Source organism: Amia ocellicauda, chromosome 6 (genome assembly GCF_036373705.1).
Source record: "Amia ocellicauda isolate fAmiCal2 chromosome 6, fAmiCal2.hap1, whole genome shotgun sequence".
NCBI classification, from domain to species: domain Eukaryota; kingdom Metazoa; phylum Chordata; class Actinopteri; order Amiiformes; family Amiidae; genus Amia; species Amia ocellicauda.
Genome location: NC_089855.1, coordinates 42,209,162 through 42,219,285, shown reverse-complemented (window position 1 = coordinate 42,219,285; position 10,124 = coordinate 42,209,162). Strand labels below are relative to the sequence as shown.

At 41.7% G+C, this 10,124-nt stretch overlaps 1 non-coding gene across 1 annotated transcript; it reads left to right on the top strand.

Moving 5' to 3' along the window:
• The first annotated feature begins 1,405 nt into the window (after nucleotides 1-1,405).
• LOC136751979 (U5 spliceosomal RNA) lies at nucleotides 1,406-1,520 on the top strand. The gene has a single exon (XR_010817161.1). It is a non-coding gene; the product is annotated as a U5 spliceosomal RNA (small nuclear RNA).
• The last annotated feature ends 8,604 nt before the right edge of the window (nucleotides 1,521-10,124 follow it).

Here is a 10,124-nt window from a genome sequence, read left to right as displayed (position 1 = left end):
GCTAGATAGCACTTCAGCTTATTATGCTCCTCTCGTTCTTGAATGTTTTCCTCCTTGCTCCCTTTCCTGTAGCCCTAGTCTGTAACCCTACATCTTGACAGCACTTAGCTTTCACCGTCCAGGATGTAGGAAGTCTTTTACTGTACTTGTGTAAATTGTAATTGGAATTTTTAAAATGTATTTTGAATTGCGATATTTTTTAACTAAGTTGAATTTGTAATGATTGATGCCTTGTACTTCTCTGTATTTTTGCACTTATGTTGTAAGTCGCCCTGGATAAGGGCGTCTGCCAAGAAATAAAAATAATCAAATAATAATCTTCAACAGTAAGTTTATTCATGTTAATTTTTTTCTTTAATGTTAAAGAACAGAATTAACCAGCTCACCACAAAGGAACATGGTAGGTGCTATTGCAACATGGATTACACAAAAACATTGAAATCCAAGTTTGCAGTGGTCCTTGGGCCATTGCGTGGTGATCCAGATCACTTCAGCACGAATTTTGCAGTGGTCTGGACTACAACTCCAGGGACTACTGTGCAGTGGTCCAGACCTCAGAAACTGTGTGCATATGAACACTGAAGTAGGCATCATAACTGTAGCCAATACTTTGTGGTTAAAATGCTTAATTTAATCCTTGTATTGTACGGAATAATAATAAGAACTGTAAAACATAAGAGAAGGGCCTGATAATAAATACAATACACAATAGACTAGAACCATTAGAATATAATAATATGAACATTTTCATTATTAGTATCATTGTAGTTTGGATGATATATTAATGCAAGTTGATAACATATTTTACAGAAAATGGGTTTAAGGAATTGTGTCAAAAAACTAAAAGAATTGCTTTAGGGACCATTGCTGCATTTTTCCAGACCAATGTATAGCCCACTTTTCTTTTAAATTATGTTTAAAACAAAATTGAGGAAGCAGTGGTTAGTTCTGAATCAAACATATTGACCCCCTCACTCAATCTGTAAGTCCTGCAGCAAACATTGGAATATGCATAGTTATTTGCACAGACTGGTATTAATGTCCCTAATGAATAACCAAATGCCATTTTTGTTGTTTCAAATGTGCCCAACATCATACAAGTATATGTCCTTTTAGTATGTCACAAAGGTTCCCTAATTCGTTTTACAAATGTTCCCTGCATGATATGAATGTTCCCTAAGCATGTGACGAATGTTCCCTAGTTTATGTTACAGATGTGCCCTAGCAATTCTCTCTCACTCTTTCTCTCTCTCTCGCTCTCTCAATTCAGTGCATTTGTATTGTCAAAGCAATAAACAATATCATTATAAATCACAATAAGATGTAATATAGTACAGAAAAACAAAATGTAATAAAATGTGATCTTTAATACACACAAATATGTATGGCTGGTCGGAAGCGCCTTGGACTCGGGTTCCTCTTCATTACTTATAACGCTTTTGCCTTTTGTTAAAGCTTTCCATGGAGGGGAATGTGGATGAGTTTGTACCATTCTTGGGAGGCTCTGCCTTGTTGGGGCGGAGCTGTGATCCAGGTGAACAGCAGATCGGGCATAGGTGGGCATTGATGCCATTACCATCAACAATCTTCCACCAACAAACTCTGTTTTCTTAAAATAATCCATTTTAAAAGTGTGTGAAAATAAAATCCCCACTCCCCCACTCACACTAGACCCTTGGCTAAACACACTCTCTCCTTTCCACTCCCGCTGCCACTCACACTCATTCACACTGTCTGCATGCGTCTCTTGTAGAAATAAAAATTGAGACATAAAAAAACATACTATTAACCATCATCTTTAGATTGCAAAGCAGTCCAGACAACACTCTTTCCACTTCTTTAACCTGTAGCACTCCGGCTCACTAAACTCCGCGAGTGCCACATCCTGCAGGATCACTTGTGCAGATGCCAGGAACTGCTTTGCATAAGGGAAGAAGTTTTCTAAAACTATGTTCCTCTTCCCCTTGGTCTCTCTTAAAAAATCCATATTGCTTTTAGCACTGTATCCCGCAGTGTCAGTGGAGACGGGCTCGCCCTGGGAGTCAGCGATGTCCCCCTCAGCAGTGCTGTCCGAGTCTGCGCTCTCCACAGCCGCAGCACTGCACTCAGACTCCCGGCGCCGCAGCCGGACGGCCACCTTGGGTTGAGACGGCAGGTTCCCCCAGACAGACTCCCCTGACTGTGAGTCCCGCCGCACCACAGCCCCCACACCGTCTCCGGGATCCTCCTCACCAGCCGTCCTCGCAATATTCGCCTTTTTAGACAACTGTATCAACGGCCTCAGAAGACAGGGCAGACTGCTTCTGCTGTCTTTTCCTGGGCACTTTAAACCCATCATCACTGGCTAAGTGTTCATTCTTGGTGGCGGCCGCATCAGCAGAAACAGCAGCTCCCTCCTCGGCTAACTGAGCCCGTGGCTGCTCTGCATTCTCACTGCTAGCAGCTTCCCCACTAGGCTCCCCTACTCTGTCCCCACCGAGGCCAGTAGCGTTTGCCACCGCCTCCCCCTCATCGCTCCCCCGGCCGGCAGAGTCGACACCAGACGGCCCTGCCTGCTCCTCACCTTCCTCTCGCCCGGCCGCCGGAGCCTCTCCCTGAGGGCAAGAGTGACTGATGTGCCCCTGCGCCCCGCACCTCAAACACCTCATGGTATCAGTTGACACGAACACCACGTACACTAACCCCTCGATCTTAAACTTCAGAGACAGGCTTAACTCATCGGCGCCGTCCGCCAGCACCATGAAACCCTGTCTGCGGTAAGAGAGGACGTGTTTCAGCTCCGGGGCGCTGCAGCCCAGCAGCACCCTCCTAATGGCGCAGGTGAGCAGGTCATAGCGACTCAGATCCCCCGCCAGCAGATCGTTGCTCAGGAAGGGGGGCACATTGGAAGTAACCACCTTTACAGCCGGGGTGGCCAGAGGGAGCGTGGGCAGGAAGGTCCCCTTCACTGTGACCACCTCCTCCATCACATCCTTCACCAGCGCCTCAGAATTCAGGAAAACCACGATGCCCTTATTCATTCGAGCCGCTGAGACGATGTTCTGGAAGCCGACCTTCCTTCCGATCTCCATCGCACAGTCCTCTACCGACACCTACTCCTGGGACACGAGTATAAGCCCATGCTTTCGGGTCAGCGTTTCGTAATTAAATGAAGGGGGGGTCTCCCCGTCCGCAACGCCATGCTGATCTAAATCGAAAAACAACCCCCTAAACCAGAATCGTTTAAAACCAACAAACGATTAAAAGTATCTATAAAAAAACAAGAAAAGGAAAGAAAAAGAGTAGTAAAAACACACACACACACTCTCTCTCCAAACAAACCTCCCACCACCACTGACTTCCCCTATGAACTCCCAGCATGCAGAGAGAGAGAGAGAGAGAGAGAGAGAGAGAGAGAGAGAGAGAGTGTGTGTGTGTATGTGTGAGAGTGGGTGGGTGGGTGGCTGTGTTAGTGCCTGTTTGTCTGTCTTCTGTGTCTGTCTGTCTCTGTCTCTGTCTCTCTCTCTGTCTCTCTCTCTCTCAATTCAGTGCATTTGTGTTATCAAAGCAATTGGACATTCAAACATACATTTATACATACATACATACAAACATATATATGGAAAAGAAACAATACAATTATAAATCACAATAAGATGTAATAAAGTACAGGAAAACAAAATGTAATAAAATGTGATCTTTAATACACACAAATATGTATAGTTGGTCGGAAGCGTCTTGGACTCGGGTTCCTCTTCATGGAGGGGAACATCGATGAGTTTGTACCATTCTTGGGAGGCTCTGCCTTGTTGGGGTTTTGCTGTGATCCAGGTGAACAGCAGATCGGGCATAGGTGGGCATGTGGGTAGAGGAGGAGGAAGGCCGGTCAAGCAAATAAGCTTGCTAAGGTACGCAGCAGCAGCAAACAGCCCCCCCTTCCAGCCAGCCAGGCAGTCTGGCTGGCAGTGACTGAGTGGTTGACAGACGGCAAGCAACGGAATGCACGTGCTCTGTGATGTCATAGCAGTCAGCTCAGAGAGAGGTTTGTCCTGTGATGTCAACGCTGAGCTGGATGGCTCTGTGTGTCTTGCTGGCTGTGTGTATGTATGTGTGTGTGAGAGACAGAGAGAGAGAGATAGAGTGTGTGTGTGTGTGTGTATGTGTGTGTGAGTGGGTGGCTGTGTTAGTCTCTGTCACTATCTCTGTCTCTGTCTCTCGCTCTGTAGATGCATCATAGGGAACATATGTAACAATCTCACTTTTTGTTTACCAATAATGTGAATGAACGTATTTCAAGTGGGTTTTGCCTTGTTTGGAAACGTTTTAAGATTATTTATGAAGTGTAAATTGGATTTGTCTCAATTCTCTGTAGTTTTCAATATATGTGCCATTCAGTAGCATTCATGTTACAGATGTGTCCTATGCAGTGGTAGGGTCAATTAAATGTCAGTAAAACTTTATTTTAGCATTTATGGAGGAAGAAATGCAAATAGAGGGTCCTCACTAATTATCTAATTTATCAACAACGTTTAAAATTAGGTCTTGCGAAGCTGCAGAAAATGCTGTATACTCGTATGTGTGATCAAACACCAGCTGCTAAAGTCTGATAGCTTTTGAAGACTCTGTATAGGACATTGAAGAAAGTGTTTTGTGATAATTATATAATGTTTTATATTAATACTAGCATTAGAAGTAGTTTTGTTTACAGACTGAGCAGATTAGATTCAGCAGGACAAGTAAAGGGAGAAGAAGGTTGGTTTGTTAGAAACTCCTGTCAGTAATGAAAGATTACACAGTGCCGAAATAGCCTACAGATGTCTGCTGTGAATTTGTTTATGACTTAATCATTTCTCCAGATAGGGAGGAATTGTTTTTGTTAAAGAGCGATTGACAATAGGTAAATGATGACCGTGGGATCGCATCTTCCTAGTGCACATTAAAGACGGACATCTGCTTTTGATCCATCACCTCTTCACAGGAGGACAGATCGTAAACGGAGCCAGACCTGTATCTTCTGATTGGATGAACGGCCATAAGATGTTATGTCATTTTTCCGATAAAGTTGTACTCATGTCTGTAAATATTAAGTCTCACTGAAGGAATTATTCCTGACGTGGGGCTTCCGAGCGGCTCGATTAAAGTACTGTTTGCTTTATCTCCGCGACTTCTCCACTTATTTCTAAGACGGTTCAACACACACAGCCAGCAAGACACACAGAGCTAGCCAGCTCAGCGATGTCATCACGAACCTCTCTCTGAGCTGACTGCTATGACATCACAGAGCACGTGCATTCCGTTGCTTGCCGTCTGTCAACCTCTCAGTCACTGCCAGCCAGACTGCCTGGCTGGCTGGATGGGGGGGCTGTTTGCTGCAGCTGCGTACCTTAGCAAGCTTACTTGCTTGACCGGCCTTTCTCCTCCTCCGCCCACATGCCCACCTATGCCCGATCTGCTGTTCACCTGGATCACAGCTCCGCCCCAACAAGGCAGAGCCTCCCAAGAATGGTACAAACTCATCCACGTTCTCCTCCATGGAAAGCTTTAGCAAAAGGCAAAAGCGTTATAAGAGGAACCCGAGTCCAAGACGCTTCCGACCAGCCATACATATTTGTGTGTATTAAAGATCACATTTTATTACATTTTGTTTTTCTGTACATTATTACATCTTATTGTGATTTATAATTGTATTGTTTATTTTCCATATATATGTATGTATGTATGTATGTATGTTTGCATGTCCAATTGCTTTCACAATACAAATGCACTGAATTGAGAGAGAGAGAGAGAATGAGAGAGAGAGAGAATTGTGTGCAAATATCTATGCATATTCCAATGTTTGCTGCAGGACTTACAGATTGAGTGAGGGGGTCAATATGTTTGATTCAGAACTAACCACTGCTTCCTCAATTTTGTATTTGAGTAGAAGTGAAGAAACACAGTAATAATAATCAGCCCCGAGGCGACTGTGTTTCTAAACCCTATTTAACATCACAATCAAACTCATTTCACGTCTACACACAGCACAGATACATTGTAAAAACCAAACAAAAAACACGAAATCACATGTAGAAAACCAGAAACGAACATACAAGTATACGAATATGCAAAGATCAGCCTTTTATCTGTATTTATTTGTATTGATGCATTAAGGGAATTACACCGATTTGCTATTTCAGACACTTTCACTGTATTGACTAAAATACAGGATTAGTTCACATGCATTCGTCACCATGCACACAGTTCACATTTTCATTCATTTTGTGGCGTATCTTTACTTTTATTCTTATTTAAAAAACAATTGGCTAGCCTATTGATAACGGATGCGACTGTTTTGTTGGTTTTTGCGGCACAATTGTGGGAAGATCAATAAACTGTTGGACCATCTCAGGTGATGTTAATGCTTTGATGGGATATTGTGCTTATTGATGAAGTCTGTGATGAAGGTCTAAAATTACTGTTGCATTGTCCCTGTTGCCAGACACACAGCAATGCTCCTATGTTTTGAAAGTCACCCTGGATAAGAGCGTCTGCTAACAAATACATAATAATAATAATAATAATAATAATAATAATAATAATAATAATAATAATAATAATACATTGTCGGAACTGCTGGCGTGTGATAGCTCGCAAAGCACATCAGTGTAACAGATCTTACTGTGTATTTGATCTTCTCTTACTGTAGAATATGTATGTTTTGTGTAACTCGGCCTTTGCTTAGAAAATGAATTTATTCATGCACAAACCAACCCGGGACACATGACTCGTAGGGGCACTGGATTCAGCGTGACACCGGACCAGATAATGACCATTTCATTAACAAACAACATATCTGTCCAATCTACACTCACCTAAAGGATTATTAGGAACACCATACTAATACTGTGTTTGACCCCCTTTCGCCTTCAGAACTGCCTTAATTCTACGTGGCATTGATTCAACAAGGTGCTGAAAGCATTCTTTAGAAATGTTGGCCCATATTGATAGGATAGCATCTTGCAGTTGATGGAGATTTGTGGGATGCACATCCAGGGCACATCCAGGGGGTGCTGAATGTCCTCTATGTAAATTAGATAGTCAACTCAGTCTAATTTACATGGGAACATTTGTGTTGCCCAAAATGGTGCATTATGGAAGTTGCATGCAGTTTCTGTGTTTTTTTTTCCCTCTCTACATAATGGAAAACCTGCATAATTTCTTACTCTTCTCTTTTTAAAATAATTGCTTATTTACAATAATTAGAACAGAAATAACTATTTAGAAGAATTATAGCTTTTTAAATAATTATGTAATAACATACTGTATATATATAATTATCAATTATAAAATTTGGTAAATGTTAAATAGAAGATTTAATGTAAAGGTTTTTAAATGTCCTCTTTACTTAAAGAGGAAACCGATATGAATGTGTGCAGCGCATACTCTTGATAGTCTAGTATAGGAGCGTACAGTACACCAGACTGACGGATAACAGTAATGGCTGTTATGTTTTTTGATTGGATAACAGAATTTATTTAAATATAAGCAGTGGACAGTTCCTTTGTAGCCACTGGTAGCCTCTGGTAGCCCCTGGTAACCTTGTCTGTATGTCCAGAAGACCAATAGGGACCTGTCCTCTTATCGGTTCCTAGCCAAATTCGAAGGGACCCCCACTTCATAATTACATTATAATAAAGCACCCAAGTCATGGTGGTGGCAAAATGCTATTGGTTGGAAGGAAACCTTATAAAAGGGAAAACAAAGAGAATTTGAGTTCTCTTAACTTCTTCATCCTGCAACGAGACACAAGACAGAGCTGGAGAGGAGAGAGAGAGAGAGAGAAACACTGCTTCCTGCCTGACCAGACTGACCAGATAAGCTGTACTGTGAGGAGAAAGAAGAAAATGGGTATTATCTGTTTCTTACTGTAATCCAGCAGAAGCTTAATATTACTTATTTTCAGTACTATAATTGAATGATATTAGTTTCCTATTTTTGTCAAAATAAATGATTATTGCACATCTGTGACTTGACCACATCTTCCCTCTAAAAAGAACCTTAAAAGAGAAACCAATTGACCTATGAGTTTTCAGTTCAACTATTTATTTAGATTGACTGAAAAAACGAGCATTGCTTATTGTTTATTAACAATTATAATTGCTCGGTTATTTGGCTTCACGGCTGTGCTGTCACCACCGTTGTTATTATTGTCTGTGTCTATTTGTGTTATTAGTTATTATCTTTGATAGCTAATCCGACTCTGTTCCGTCCGCGCTCCGGGGCTCCGGTGTGCTTCCGTTTCGGCTACAAATTGCACACTTTCAAAATAATAGTTTTGTTTATTGTAGCGTAAGGTACACTTATAAATTTCAATTCAAGAAGTGAATTTATAGTATCACCTTATCACGAATCCTGGAATCTTGTAGAACTCAATTTCTGTAATAATTGGACGCAGACTCCAATTCCAAAGATATAAATTGTCAAATTTATTCAAAAACAAAGACTAAATGTAGCACTACACCAATTATACAAAAGGGAAAAACTAATTAACATTCATCTCTAGATCAACAACTCAAAGACAAATCACTTCCTTGACCAAATCAAAGACCATGTGATCGCATATGATATCACACAAATGGTTAAACAAAAAAGGTTATAAACACATTGACCACAATACCGGTTAGTAAGACGAAGGTGAGTCTCTCATTAGTATTGTTAGTCAGACATTAAATAACTACGCAGGATAATATTTATGTCAGGTAACTTCTCGTTATGTATATATCAGTCTCATTTACGTTTAGGTGCCGAGAAAGATCCTATCATTACTTGTTACCACAATTTCCCTTAACTGATTATTATTCAATGATTAAGGATAGGCAGGGCCACCTATAATCTGGTGTCTATTAACTTGTGTCAATTTCAGACTAAACAGTTAAACAGGAATGAGAAGATATTTCTCGGCGTTGACAGATTTTATTTCTAAAATTATCAACAAAACAGTTTAATGCAACACACATTTATATTGAAGAAAACTAAATGATATTACACATTCTAGAGTTATGAATCACAGATTAACATTTCTAATTTATTTCTCAAATGTCATGAATCATGAACTCCAAACTGTTAAACTTATCTGAACGTCGTCGCAGAGAGGCCTCTCTGGCTTCGGGCTCAGATAACAGCACACGGCACGAGGTCCATGTGGTTTGGAACAAAGGCAGTCCGGTTCGGCTTTGTCCAAGAACTTCCACTCAGTCGATGCACCTGGAAGTTGGGGTTTCTCGAATGTAGAGTCTTTTCCAAACCGATTTTCCAGTGGTTTGAAGGCTCCAAGGTTGTGCACAAAATCTTCTTTGTAAGCAGGGTTTCCACCACAGTTACTTGAAGACAAAGTCTTTGAGGAAAGCAGGGCCCTGTTCGTTCCAAGGATCGAGTTTCTTAAGACTCAGTAGCTATTGTCACTGTCACTTTGATGTAAACCAGTTCCAAGCTGATGAGTTATGAAAATCTGATAACTTTGGGGGGAGAGGTCAGTGCTTCAGCTCAGAGCTAAAATGCTCTTTTAAAAATACACCCAACATAATGCTACAGTCTTTATTAATATCTATGCCCCCAATGCTGTGAGAGACAGACTGTCAGTGTTTTCGGTGCTCAGCAAAGCGCTAGCAGACTATGGGGCTGAGGAGATCCTGGTTTTGGGGGGGTGATTGGAACTGTACTGTGGACTATAGATTAGATAGCAATCATTTGGAGCCCAGTCCACAGTCGGCAAAACAGCTGGAAGGTAATACACAGTTGCACAATCTGGTCGATGTCAGGAGGAATGCCAACCCAAAGGTGAAACAGTACACCTGGGTGAGGCCGGGTTCTAGCATTATGTCGCTAGCCAAGCTGGTAGATTTTATACCTTTAGACATCATGTCAATCTGATCGGTGGCTGCCATATCACCCCCACCTGACCACTGACCACTGTCTCATCACTGTGAGTGTCACCCTGCCTCCTGTCCGGCTGCGCAGTGCCTACTGGCTTTTCAATAATAGCTTGCTGCAGGACAGGATTTTTTGTAATTCTTTTCTTTTCTTTTGGCAGAGATGGAGATCAGAGCGCCCTAGGTTTGCCTCCCTGAGACAGTGGTGGGACATTGGCAAGGTTCAGACCAGGCTCT